The sequence below is a fragment of the Talpa occidentalis genome, unplaced genomic scaffold (assembly GCF_014898055.3).
Source record: "Talpa occidentalis isolate TD23 unplaced genomic scaffold, MPIMG_talOcc4v2.1 talOcc4.15, whole genome shotgun sequence".
Classification (NCBI taxonomy): Eukaryota; Metazoa; Chordata; class Mammalia; order Eulipotyphla; family Talpidae; genus Talpa; species Talpa occidentalis.
In genome coordinates this window covers 27931635-27946436 of record NW_023601543.1, presented here as the reverse complement: position 1 = coordinate 27946436, position 14802 = coordinate 27931635, and the positions used below count along the sequence as shown (strand labels likewise).

At 39.1% G+C, this 14802-nt stretch overlaps 1 protein-coding gene and 1 non-coding gene across 2 annotated transcripts in view; one reads left to right on the top strand and one right to left on the bottom strand.

Annotated features, from left to right (window-relative positions):
- The window catches only part of COL4A6 (collagen type IV alpha 6 chain), a 281265-nt gene that overhangs the window by 256659 nt on the left and 9804 nt on the right, over positions 1-14802 (bottom strand).
- On the top strand, positions 13909-14015 carry LOC119246892 (U6 spliceosomal RNA). The gene has a single exon (XR_005125629.1). It is a non-coding gene; the product is annotated as a U6 spliceosomal RNA (small nuclear RNA).

Here is a 14802-nt window from a genome sequence, read left to right as displayed (position 1 = left end):
TACAGGTCCCCACCAGAAGGTGCTTTAGATTTGTGGAAGGCTTTCAGTCTTTGCTTTAGGCCAATGCTGTTTGGCTGGACATTTAACCATGAGGGGATGGGTAACTTCGGATGCTTGATTTGGAAACTTTATTCTTCCCTGTTCTTCCCTTTCTCTGTATTGCACACTAATTGTACTAAAGTTCCTTTCCATTGAACGGGAAAGAATGTCCTGAGCTAATTCCATACAGGCTTTGTGGACTCCACCCCCACTCCAAACCAAAGCCATCAAGACATTGGGAAAGACAAATCCCATTGAGACAGGGCAAGCTAGGGTTATTAGGCAGTTTTAGGGACAGTGCAGGAGGGGACCTCTGAAGAATTTAGGGAGGCTTCAGAGACAAGGACAACCAAAGAAATATAACCAATTCCATTAGGAAAAACAAACATGCCAGGACCAAGGACAACATTGTTAATGCTGGTCCTGGTTTCCTTCAGGTGGTAAAGGGAGGCGGAGATTGGAGAAATGGAGAGTGGTTTAATTTATGGTCACATTAAAAGGGCAACTGTTTAACTTCAATGCAGGGATGCCCATCCAGAAGACTGGGCCATAAATTTAAAGATGCAACAAATGGGGAAAGAGAAAGCTGTTAGATAAGGAATGTGAAGATCCCCCACTCAGTAGCAAATTGAGTGAGACAGCCGAGAACTGACCAATCACAAAGAGACTGGGTCAGCTTTAGAATAATGAGGGAAAAAGGTATATGTTCCCTAAGACACGACTCCACTTGGGCTTCCTTGCCCCTCCCAGGCCTGGTTCCCTGGCCTGGGAGTCCCACTTTATTTCTGCTCTTTTCCTCCTCAATAAACTTTTTCTTTCTATAAACGAACCTGCCTCTTCTTGCTTGCTTGCCTGAGCGTCTGCGAAGTTCCTGCTGCGGCTTCGTGAGACACCAACCCGTGGGGGTCTAGTGGCTGGGACTCAGCGCTGCCCCTGCAGCCTGGGATCCGTTCCTGGCTGAGAGACTAGACCTGACAATTCCGGTATCACCATCACCACCAAAGGGAAGGTGGCTGGGACCTGAGGGTGGAGTTAAGCAGCCAGGTTTGGTATAAAACCAGACATGTGGGTCTTGGGGGGGCTTTTTGGATTTCCATGCCACATCTGTGTCACCCAGTCCACAACCAAAAGACAAACGCAGTTTCTTCACATGTCTCTCCACTCCATATGCCTCCTCCAGGTATCCTCCTGGCTCTCCATCCTGCTTCCTTCTCAGTCTCCTCTACAGATTCTTCTCTCTCTGCTCAGCTCCACCCTCCTTTTGGGTGGGGCAGGAAACCTAAAACCTCCCCCTTTCCTGGGGACCACCCTGTTACAATTAGAGTATGTTTTTGTCTTGATGTGGCAGATGGCAGAACCTATTTAGGACAGGCAGGTTTGGGGGTTCTGGGTGGCCCTCTCTCTGCCCTGTAAAATTGGTACCCAGTAAATTTCCATTACTCACACCCCCCCCCCCGCCCCGCACTGTATGACTGGGTCATCTATGAATTTAATTTAGCCAGGATATTCTAATGTAACAGCAGGAACCACAGAATGAGAAATACTTCCACTACTTTAGAACTCTAAGGGTCTGAAACCTGGAAATCCAGGGAGACTGCATGCCAAAGTTCATGCTTGGAACATTAAGCTTTATTTTGAAGCCTGCAGGTGTTTTTTGGAGTCTGTGGGTTTAGAGTGGGGGGTCCTTGGGTTCACTCAGGGAAAGGTTTCACCAGAGCTCCCTTTTCAGTGGCACGCGCCAGTTCCCCAGGCGAGTTTCTCCACAAGACAGAGACGTTAGTTATATTTAAAGGGCAGATTTATTAGGGAAAGGGACAAAAGAATAAAAGGACACTTGTATAGACACAAGCGGGCAGAAAGAGCTGCCCGGAAAGGGACAGGTTTGCTGAGAGAGGCCTGACTGGTTGCAGGCAGGTAGCCTTGAAGAGAGCTGCCTCTGCTGAGGGGAAGTGAAGACCCAGCATGGTACAGGTCACAGGAAGGCAGGAAGCTGCTGCCCTGCACAGGGAGAGAGTTGGTGAAAAGAAGCACGTGCATAGTCACAGGTGGGCAGACGAAGAGCTGCCCCAGCCTGTGCAGAGACTGCACTGATATAGTCTGCTCCTGTTTGGGAGGGGTTCACTCCTTGTGAGTCTTCCAGTTAGTTGCTGATTTTGGATAACTGCAGAATTCCACAATGGGCTCAATCTCCATATCTTTACCTTTGGGGGGTCTGTTGAGCTCAATTTCCATATCTTTACCCCTGGGCCTGTGCTCTAGACACTCCCTACAGCAGTCTGATACCTGCTTGGATCTTATGCTTTGTAATCTGGGCATTGGCGCCTGAGGATCTTGGTTTCCATAGCTGTGTCAATGGGTATGCTAATCCCTTCTGCCCCTACCTCCTGGTGTGAGCCAGGTTTCTGGTCTTGGGCCGCCTCCTTTTCATTTTTTTTCCTATTCCTGTCCGCCATCGCAGACATTTCAATGTATCTCTTTATTTTTAATTTTTTTCCCAGTACTGGTATTTTGAGGGAGATAGAGGTGGAGCTGAGGGGAAGAAAAGAGATTCATGGAGAATGCAAGGGAGGAGGCTATATGGGTGTCTGTTGCACTAGGGGACTCATTTCAGATGTTAAATTAAGCTTTTTCACAAAGGTACACCTAGATCTTAACGAAGAGAATCAAGAGATAAGCCTTATCAGGGAAAAAGAAAGGACTCACAGGAGTAACATTAGTGTTTGTTTTAATAGAAAAGCTGGAAATGTCTTTTGGGACCCAACCAAAATGCCTGCCCAGTAAAAAGGAGTAAGAGATGTCAGTAGATATGTAGGCTTACCTATTGATAGCTTTCCCCAAAGAAGTATTGTATGTAAATACTGGTTTGTTACTATTCACTCTAATTGTAAGTTAGAAAATCAGACATAATATGGGACAAAGATTTTTATTCCTCTCAAATATTAGATACAATACAATACAGTACACTAGCCAGTGTCTATGTCCCTCTCACTATCTTTGAAAGCAGAGATAGTTTCTCACTGCTGATAACATCTTAAGGAGACAGAAAGAGGTAGCAGAAGTGAGGGGTAAAGGTGCATCATCATCATGATGTGCTTGTTATTTGAGGCACCAATTGACAAAACCCTAAATACCTCTCCTGTTGTTGGGGGGAAAGGATGTCCTGAGCAAACTCCACAAACAGCTTTTACAGACCCCACCCCTACCCTGACCAAAGAGATCCAAAGCACCAAGGACTACAAATCCCATAATGTCATCACCACAGAAGGGAGGATTGCTGGGAACTGAGGGTGAGGTTAAGCAGCCAGGCTTGGTATATAAGCAGGCATGTGGGCCTTGGGGGGGTCCTTGGTTTTTCACCAGCTTTCAGCATGCTATTGGGGTCCCAGTTCAGTGAAACTGGTAGGAGACTTTCATTAATTTACTCTCTTTTTCTCCGTGAGTTATTCCTTTCTTCATTTCCCCTTTTTGTAAATAAACCCTTTATTAACTTTTTTGTGTGTGCCTGCAATTGGGTCCCATTATAAATCCCTTTCAAGCGGGAGGGTGAGGACCTACAGTCAAGCCAACCCATTTCACATTGGGGTTGCCCTGTAACACTGCGACCTTTTGGCACCCAAACACAACACCATTGAATTAAAAGGGAGCCCAGCTGACAAAGACAGGTTTCCGGGACTCTGACAATGACAAAGACAGGTTTCTGGGATTCTGACAACCAAAGTATAACTGTTAACTAAACAATCGCCACATAAAAATGGCATTTCTGTGATCCAAGAAACAAAACATTGCATTGCATGTCATTAATTCAACAAAATCCTGGCACAATCAAAATACCAGCACAGCCTGGAATCCCATGAAATTGGTTGGGTATGTGCATGCCAACCGGATCAAAGCTAAGGAAGTGAATTTCTTTTGAAAGGTCTTGTTAGTCATTGCTGGACAGTCTACATTATTTGACCCATTTGTTTTTGTTTGGGGAAAGCTGATGGTAGGGATTTTGAAAGATAGGTTATATATTTGACCCATTTGTTTTTGTTTGGGGAAAGCTGATGGTAGGAATTTTGAAAAATAGGTTATATAGTCTGAATGTTTAGTAGTCTCAATGGCACACAGGATTGCTATTTTGGTCAAGTAGTACAAGATTTAAAGGCCTTATTTGGGGATTTTCTTGTTAGAGTCAGAACCACAGTCCCACACAAAATTGTGTGTAAAAGTGGGAGTCTACAGATGAAAGCAGTAATGTTAAAACTTAGGAGTAAGAAGATGATAGACTTAAAAGAAACTGAATAAACTATTTGATGGAATTGAGTCAATGGATTCTCTGACTTGAAAAGTTAATCATAAGACTGGGGACAAAGGGCAGTCCAGTTCATCTTATCTGATTCAGTGTGCTCTGCAGTACCCTAAAGGGAAGCAATAACCTGATCTATTTTGCATTTACCAGCATTCAGATATTTCTCACTGCTTTGCTGGAAATAGGATGCACTGACATTGCCTGGCCTCTAGATAGTCCAGTCAGAACTACTTCCTAGCTTTGGTCCATGGCACTCTAAAGGTTCATAAAAACTGAAGGTAATGTAAGAGTTAAACATCTATTACTACTGGTTTTCAGGGACAATGTGCATAATATCTAGTGGTTCTCATCTATGCAAAGCTGTTCAGAACTATCACATCCTCAAGATACATTAATTAAAGGTTTCATTCTCTGCCCATCTCATTTGTTACAAAGTGCATGGGCTGAGGGTTAAATCTATGGCCACCACACAGAGCAAAGGGAAATTCATAGAGACATGGAAAATGCAGTGTATGATGATTTTTAATGGAACTCTCTAATCAAACCTCTCAGAGTTATGCTCAGTAGTCAGTGACTAATAGGTTGAGGAGGAAAAGATTATATTCAATCTGCCTGTTAACTACAAGACTTTAATCAATTTCAGTGGAAAATGCGCTGAGGCAGAAAGAAATATAATAGGGCAGTGATCTAATCTCTCAGAAAGCTTGGTGCCATTTTCTCTTTTCTCTCTCCATTTGGGAAGACACTAACACTCTACCATTCCTAAGTATACATATTCTACATTGATGCTGAGGAAGAAGATGGTCATCTTGTTTAATGAACCACACTTACCCTTAATGATGAACTTTTGAAACCTCAATCTGTCAGTATACTTGCATTTCATCACATAAGAGTATCTGGAGGGTCTTGTTGGGGAAGGGGGTGTTATGGCAAAACTGTAGCTCAAAATTTTGCCCTTTTCTCCAAGAAAGCCAATAAAAATTCTACTCTGGCATACCCCAACATTGGTGAAAACAAAACACATCTTTGAACTAGATTTGGATCATGGGTCACCAGTTTGTCACCTATAGTCTAAACTACAATTATTAGAGGATTTCAGAGGGAAGGAAGATTACTGGAGGCCAGAACGGTCATAGCATATTTTGTGGAGGTACCGCAATTTGATTGGATCCTGGCAGACGAGTAAGATTTCTCCTTTCTCAAGTACTTTATTTCATGTAAATATACTTTTAAAACATCTGCAAACATCATGACCCACACACTCACCATTGTCTATCAACGCATATCTATACCCTCATCAATTTAGAATTAGGAAATTTACCTCTTTCTAACCTATAGGATTTTTCAAATAATGAGGGAAATTGATAGACTCTTTTTATCCTGCAACTCAAATGTCACTTCCTCTAAGGAAAATTTCCTAATTATCTTCTTCCCAAACAGGCCTTCATAGCAATTATACCAACTGATTACCCTAGGACTGAATGCCTGTATCAGTTATTTAGTTCACAGAAGAAGCTTGCAATAACAACAGCAGTTGTCTTTGTTAGATGGGAGGTGTTCAGTCATAGGATGGACAGGAAAGTAAATAATGAGATTGTGGGAAGACCACTGGATTCAAGTGGTGGCTCTGTAAGTTACTTTTTTACCTATTAGCCACTGACCACCACTGAAAACTAGTAAACATCATTAACTTTCATCTACAAAATGGGTATAATAATCCTACTCATTTTACATAATTGGATAGTAGCTGAACCCATGTAAGTCCTAAACCCGAGTGTAAAGTTGTAAAGCCATCATTATTATTATTCACCATTCTAGTCTGTAAGAATGAGTTGTTTAAAGTTCACTCTGGAAAAATGATCAATTCAATTTACTAGATGCAAAAGGCAACACTCATTATGTATTATTCATTGCTCCAAGTGTTCTTGACAAGAATTTATAAGTAACACAGTTTGAGCTGCACACTGGAGATAAGTCTTATACAAAGAATATCTGAGTATATTGTTTAGGATCCACTTGAGAAACAACAACTCAGACCAAAGAGGGCAATCATATAACCAAAGTAGGGGCAAAGTAGCCCCTACTTGCTAAATAAAAAGGAGGTAATTACTCAGGGGAATCCAAGCCAAGATACCTGACATAGGATTTACACCCACAGATCTGCAGTCTCCATTGTGACTTAAGTAAATGTTTGGCTTGGGTATCTTCCTAGAAACAATTTTTTATATCCTCTTCTATTCTTTCCTGCCGCTCTTTACTCTTACTGATTAGGTAGTGCAGAATAATGAAGAACAGGAGATTTGTGGTTTAGTCAGACTGTTTTAATTCCCAGTTCCATCACTAGCTAGCCTTGTGACTCTCAGAAAGTTACTTAACTTTACTGAGTCACAGGTATCTAATTTTTAAAATGGGGTAATAATAGTATTTAAGACAGAGTCTGGCATATCATTTATTCTCAACAAGTATTAGCTATTGTTGTTATAGTAGATAAGAATTTAATACACTCCATGATCCAAAAATTATAATTTATCTCTTTTAAAACTACCCTGGCCAAATTCTCAGCAAAGATTAAAAAAAAAACCTCTTGTACTAACATGCAAATAACTTGTACTTTCTAGAGATGGATATAATTTAGGGTAATGTCTAGGGTACCAGTGGCCAAAAGAATGGATCTATAATAGTTTAATTTAAAATATTGTTTGAGGGTCTCCTTGGTGGAGCAGGGTTAAAGTCTCAGGGCTATCAAGCTATCGCCAGTCACTGAGTCCCTGAGATCGATCCCCAGCCAGGGAGCTAACCCACATGATGCAGCAGTCCTCTCCAGTCTCACCTGCTGCTTCCCTCAGCAGTGTGTCTCAGTAGATACGCCTGTTCTGCTCCCCACTCTGTCTTTGGTGAATCCTTTCAAATGACCCGCCCCGCACCTCTGGCCTACACAACAGTTCTTGTATGCATAAATAAATAAAATAAATCTTTAAATATATATATATATGTATATATAGTTTAACAAATGGCAAGGAAAATATTTGGGGAGCTCTAATAGTCGAAAGTTCCTAGGAAGGTTTAGAAATTACACAACTCAATGAATAGTCACATACTAATGGTAGTAAGTCTTACATAAAACTTATTTTATCCTATAAGCTCATCCTCCATTATAGTATAAAATCTAACAAGCCGAACCAACAGGTATTTATTAAGTGAATGCTGTATGCTTGACATCATTCTGGGTAAAACGTGCAGATTACTATCAATCTTCCTCTTAAGTTTAAAAAAAAAAAAAGAATATACTTTCAACAATTCAAGAGGATTCAAGATCTAACGTAACAGTAGGAGAAGATGATGAGAAGAAAATTTGTACCTTGAGTAAGAAACAAGCATCAGAGCCTCCATTTTTTTTCTGAAATGAATACTACAGTATATTGTATTTTCCATTCCTATTTCACAGAGTTCCTGCCAGGATCAATGAGATAGCATACATAAAAGAAATTCTGTTAACTTCATACAAATATTAGATGTTGCTGAACTGCTCATATTGTGATATGGGAATGAATGTTGTAGCAGTAGCAAACCACTGCAAGATGGTAAAAGGAGAAACTTCCCACACAAAATACAAACAGATAAGCTCTAAGTACTTCTACTAAAGTACATTATCTGATACGAACAGCACCTCAAACAAACAAGGAAGGAGAATTCTAACACCTTTCTGCCCTTGAAATAAAATTGTGGGGGCCTCCCTGGTGGAGCAAGGGGTTAAGCATCACAGTATAAAGCAATCCACACTATAAAGCAATCTGCAGCCTCTGCAGCATGAATTCAATCCCCGGCCAGCCAGGGAGCATCCCACATGGCATGCAGCAGATCTCACCTGTCTTGCCCACTGCTCCCCTTAGCAGTGTATTTCAGTCAGTCTGCCTGTTCTGCTCCCCACTCTGGCTCTGGTGACTCCTCTCACCCCCCGCATCTCTGGCCTGTACCCCAGCTCTTGTATGCATAAATAAATAAATCTTTTTTTTAAAAAAAGAAATAAAATGTGAATTAGACTCTTAATACAATGATTGATATATGGTATCATTATTAGCAGCAACAGTAGACAATTTAGCAGACAATTTACATACTGTGCTTTAAGCAGTGTTTTTTTCTTTCAGTTTTGGAATGACAAATGAAAGCACGAGTAAGCCTCCATGCCAAAGTGTGTTTAGAATCCTCTGACTGCCACTCAATAAATAACCTGTGTGTCAGCACTCCATAGACCTCTCTCCCTGGCAGATTGTTGTTCCATGGAATATTGGTATAAAATTAAAGACAAAATATGTTCAGTCTGCAAAACAAAAATGATTAAAACCTTCACTGCTGTCAAATTTAATGCTTATTAATGAAGACAAATATAGAGACTGTTATTTTACTTACACAGTATTAAAACCCAGTATATAATCTTACCTAGATTTGGAAATAGACTTGTACACAGTACATGCAGAATAGCAAATGACCAAAATATTCTCCTACCAAACTTACGAAGCTTCCAGAACTCACATATCCAGAAAACAACATTTCTAATCTTGCATAAAACCATTTCACACTAACAGCAAATATAAAATTGAAAATATAAAATTCTTTAACCTGATAGTAGGTTTTATATTCTTATTTAAGTAATCTAGTTCTAATATACATTTCTGATCTCATTTTGCACTATAGATTTTTCAACCACATATTCTTTGGAAAGCTTTTTTTCTCCACCAGAATGCCCACATTCTGATTATTGAGGATAGCCTAAATCAGCAGAGTCTATGTATTGCTTTAATGTCAACTTGTTTGATAATACTCTCAATTTTTTTCTATGTTCTCCCTTTAAAGTGGTATTTCTCATCCTTCAGAACTCTAAATAACTGTACAATGGATGCATTAATACACTTGAGATACACTGACATAAGAAAGTAAAACCTTATTTTATAAACATACCTTTTGATAGTGCATTGCTATTTAAAAAGACAATTGGTGAAAGAATTCAACATGAATACATGAATGAACACTCAAAAGGACTATTAGCAGTTTGATATTAGAAGTTTCTTAAGCTTAAGAAATTATGGAATCCTCAGAATATATTTGTTGACATATAAATGTTGATAGACCACAATATGAAAAACAATGGTACTTTTCTACCTTTTCAGTGATTTGATATAATGGCTATATCCTAAGAAGGATGCCTGTAAGAACTTCTTAGGAAACTGGTAGATCACATCTGTGGTTGAGTTATTCCAGAGTGACTAGGTGAGAGGTTCATAGAGTCATATACTGTTCTCTCTTGTTTTTCACATTTGAAATTTTCCATTACAGAAAACATTGAGCTGGTAGCTAAATGAGTACAACGAAGGACTCCATGAGAAAGCATTATGGAACATATTCTATCACCGCAGATATACTGTAAGTGAAATTGGGTTTGACTTTGTACTGATGGCTAGTGTCCTCAGATATCTTGCCTTGAGCTTTTATGCACGATATTAATCCCAGGTTTTAGTGTCAGAAGAACAATCAGGATCACCTGAGGTCAGAAGACAAAGTAATGGAACAATTCAGAGCATTATTCTAAAGGTTTCTGTGTGGCAGAAGTTTTCTTCTACCCTACAATTTATATTATTGAACCTCTATAGAAACTCAATGAAGGGCAGAAGCTCATCGTACCTGCAGATATTCTGAACCACCCATGTCATATTTAGTTGATATCTTGACAAAAACTCTGTGCCCAGGTGTTAAGATTTGTCTATATATTAAAGACATCTTCTTTTTTTTTAATTATTTAAAATGAAATTTATTTTATTTTTTTTTAGTTTCATTTCTTTTTTTTAATTTAAATGTTTTATTTTATATAATTCTTACGTCTTTTTTCATCTTTGCACCCCTATGTTTATAGCAGCACTATTTACAATAGCTAAGCTATGGAAGCAACCCAAATGCCCAAAAATAGATGACTGGACCAAGAAGATGTGGTACATATACACAATGGAATATTACTCAGCAATCAAAAAAGATAAATACATTCAGTTTGCAGCAACATGGATGGAGCAAGAAGGGATCATGCTCAGCGAAATAAGTCAGAAAGAAAAAGAAAAATACTGGATGGTTTCACTCATAGCAGGAATTTAGAAAACCTAAATAAGAGACCAGAAAAAAGACTAATCAAAATGAAGTAAAAATCAAAATCAACAAGCAACTATAAACCAGAGACACACTGGGGGGGGGGAGGAAGGGGTAGGGAAGGAAGGACTAGAGTCAAAATAAGTGGGGGGGGGGTTCAATTGTTTGGGGAATAAAGACATCTTCTTTATTAACTATTTTTTGGTGATTGAGACCATTTGTAAATTTATCGTTAATAGTAAATTTGGGGCCTCCCTCGTGGCACAAGGGTTTGGGACGCGGCCTATGAAGCTATCCGCAGCCCCTGCAGCAGGAGTTTGATTCCCAGCCAGGGTGATACCCACGTGGTGCAGCAGACCTCTCCTGTCTTGCCCGCTGCCCCCCCTCAGCAGTTTATTTCAGTCACTCTACCTGTTCTGTTCCCCTCTCTGTCTCTGGTGAATGCTCTCACCCCCCCACACCTCTGGCCTATACCCCAGTTCTTGTATGCATAAATAAATACATCTAAAAAAATAGTAAATTTGGTTAAGAAGCATCATTGAAGAGCTTTGTATAAAACACTACAGGAAAAGAGCCCATAGCAGGTCACACAAAAACTAAGTCCAAATTGGGGCAGGTTGACATAGCATGTGTAGTAAAGCTCTTACTGGTCTAGGGATGCTATTTGTAACCACTGAACATTGTCTTAAATTCTAAATGTGGGTAAGAGACAAATGAGCAATAACACAATACATACAATGCCTTATTCTAGACTGAGATGTAGCAGGGGTGGTGAAAGTCCTTGTTTGTTCGAATCACACATAGTCAGGATCATGTCATTGATTCATTCAGGGCCAGTTGTTTGTTTGCTTCATGAAAGGATACAAACGTATTGGCATAGGAATCCCAGGAATCTGATTTTATGATGGGTTCATCAAAAAACTCAAAAGGAGACATTTGAATGGAAAATTCCTTCTGTTCAAAATTAAAGACCAGATTCTGTTGTTACCAGTCATCGCTGGGAGTAAATTACATAGTTGCCAGTTATACAACTTTCTTTATAATAGGACCTAGTGTAATAAAAAGAAAACAGACTCTGAATCAGAAAACTTGAGCTCTCATTCAGACTTCTTTAATATCAACAAACTACACACCCTTGGGCAAGTCATTTAATCCCATCTTTATAGTGAGAGGATCACAGAATTTAAGTGATTCTGTTACTTTAACAGTAGGAGGTGAGGAAGAGTCGAAAGACCACATTTTATTGAAACAAAACCATTCTAAGCCAATACTCTGTACAGCACTGCAGTAGACAACTGCAGGAACACCAAGAAGCAAGAGGGATTCAAATTAAGGGGGAAGAACACCTTGTATTAAACAACACAGCCTATGGTATCACAGATAAGAGTAGCTTGGTATCTGCAGAAGAAAGAAAGAAGAATGAAATTAAAAGAAAGTGACTTAGCAAGACACCTCATGGACAGAGACAGGGTTAAGCAACCCAGCGATATCTTCCTAAAGTGCATATTAAATAATAGCATTAATGAATATTTCCAGCTCTCCTTCAGGGCACATGGTAGGATTGCATTTCCTGACCCTCACTGGTCTGTGATCAATGCTGACCAATGGTACATGAGAAAAAGTGATATACGTCACATGCAAAAATAAGATTTCACTGGTTGTGTGGTGTGAAATCTCCAGAGCTCTCTTCATCTCTGCTATGTCACTCAGCATTCTTCCAGATGGTGTTTGCTCCATCTGGGTTCTAGATTGAGGACTACATAATATCCCCTAGGTGACCCGTGATGGACATGCAGTGTAAACAAGGAATAAGCCTTTGTTATTTTAAGCTACTGAGATGTTGGGAGTTTTTTTGCTAAGGCAACATAAACTATCTTATCCTGAAGGAAGGGATGGCAATTATGAGATCAAACACTAAAAGAGGACAAAGATAATAACATGGGATGCTTTTTCTCACAGCAGATGATTCTGTAAGGGCCTTGATGCTTCTCAGAGGTTTATTATCTCAGACCTTGTAAGGTTCTATTACACATATGAATAAAAGTATATCACTGTTACTGGCAGCTAGTGGTGGATGTGAAAATTACAGAGGACAGCTCAGGACAGAGCAGTCTCAGGGCACTGACTGGTAACTTGATATAGATCCTTCCTCTCATTCTGTTCCAAGTAAATAGTGACTGAATGTCATCTGGCTCTTTAATGGCTCATCCAGTATAACTGGCTCTAAGCCAGTTTGAAGTCAGCAGGTGTCCTTGGTGATATAGTTGGCACCTTCATTTGTCAGTTACTTAGTAAAGTGGATAAAAAGCTGAACAAACAAGGAAGGGAGAATTATCTTTTTCTAGGTGAGACTAGAGTTATAAACTTTGGGAGATGAAATTAAAAATACACCCCTATATAATTTAAAGCTAACTAGCCTTCACCTAAATTATTTTATCCTGAAGACTAAGGATCATAGATCCTGCCCTAACCAGGACTACTAAACAAGGATAAGACTATTAGTAGACTAATGAAGAGCACTGGAGGAAAGTGAGATAATAATTGCCGGTGCTCTTTTTTTGGTATGACCTCAGTTCATTAGCAACACCTCTTAAATAGGGGTCTGGGAGATGCTGAAATGTACCATAATGGTGATGAAAATTAACTGCCAATAACAGTTAGAATTTATCAGGCATGTACAACAACCGGGCACTTTATGAACGCTAACTAATCTTCACAATCCTAAGAGGTAGGCATTATATTTTTCATATAAGAAGAGAAGATGTGGAAGCCAAGGCGAGGAGAGAGTGTAGAAGAAGTGAATCAAGAGTGAGGGGCTACAAGTAGTCCAATGAGGATAAGGACTGAGAAGAAACAATTGCATTTGCTGATTAGGAAGGGATCTTTAAGAAATTAATCTCAGTAAATTAGCTGGAGAGAAAAGCCAGAATACAAGAACTAAACAATAAAGTAACAAGTGGCAGAAAAGGATAAACACTAACTCTAGACTATATTTTTCATGAAATTTGGTACTTCACATACAGCTTAACTTTATTCATGTAAATGTAATTAAAGCTATGGATTTTTCTTCCCCCCAAACTCACAAATATATTTAATTTTCTATACAATTTCGGGGCATTCATAGACCTACCTAAAGCCTACTTAGGAATCCTAATTTAGTAACGAATGATATATACCAAATTCAAGATGGTGGAGGTGGGGTTGTGGGAGTGGTATACAGGTGATTTCATATGCATTGGTAATATTTTATTTCTTTAGTTGGGTGATGATCACATATTCATTATGTTATATGTTTGTTATATTATCTTAGATAGTATTTTATATGTATTATAACACTTTTGTTGCCTAAATACTTCATAAAAACTTTCATAGATAGAAAAAAATATATGTGCTTGTTTTGTTTTTTTTTTTTTAAATTAATAAATTTTATTTTTATATTCCCCATACAATTGCTTGTTTTGGCAGCACAGATACTAAAATTGGAACAATAGAGAGAAGATTAGCATCAACCCTGAGAAAGGATGACATGCAAATTTATAAAGTGTTCCCTGTTTTTAAACACCCCACTGAGTGGGAGGAAATATTTGCATATCACACCTCTCAACAAAAGAAAACAAAGAGCCCAATCAGAAAATTGACAGAAGAGTAAATAAATACTTCTCTAAAAGAAGACATTCGGATGGCCAATAGGCACATGAAAAAAATGCTCATCATCATTTGTCATGACGGAAATGCAAATCAAAACCATAATGAGCTACCATTTCATACCTGTGAGTATGGTCCATATAAAAAAAAACAGAAACAACAAGTGTAGGGGAGGAACTGGAGAAAAAGGAATGCTCTTACACTTTTGGTGGGGATTTAGACCTGTCTAGCATCCATGGAAAACAGTATAGAGGTCTCTCAAAATATTAAAAATGAATCTGCCATATGATCCAACAATTCCACTCCTTGGTATGTATCCAAAGAATACAAAAACACTAATCTGAAGGGACATATGCACTGCTATGTTAATCTGTCCTGACAAATACAGTACAGTTGACCCCTGAACATTGTGGGTTTAAACTGGGTTGATCCATTTATATCCAGATTTTTTTCCATCCTGGGGTCCCAGATTCATGGACTCAACCAACTCCAGATGTACATTAGTTATTGAATGCAGAACTTGTGTATATGGATATTTTTGACTCTGTGTGTGTGTTGGTGGGGGGGAGGGGTTAGTGGCCCTAACTTCCCACTTTATTCAAGGGTCAAAGGCATATTTATAGAGACATAAGATAATTTGAAATCAGGCATGTCTTAGAAAAACTAGAATATATTGTATCCATATTTATCATTCATTT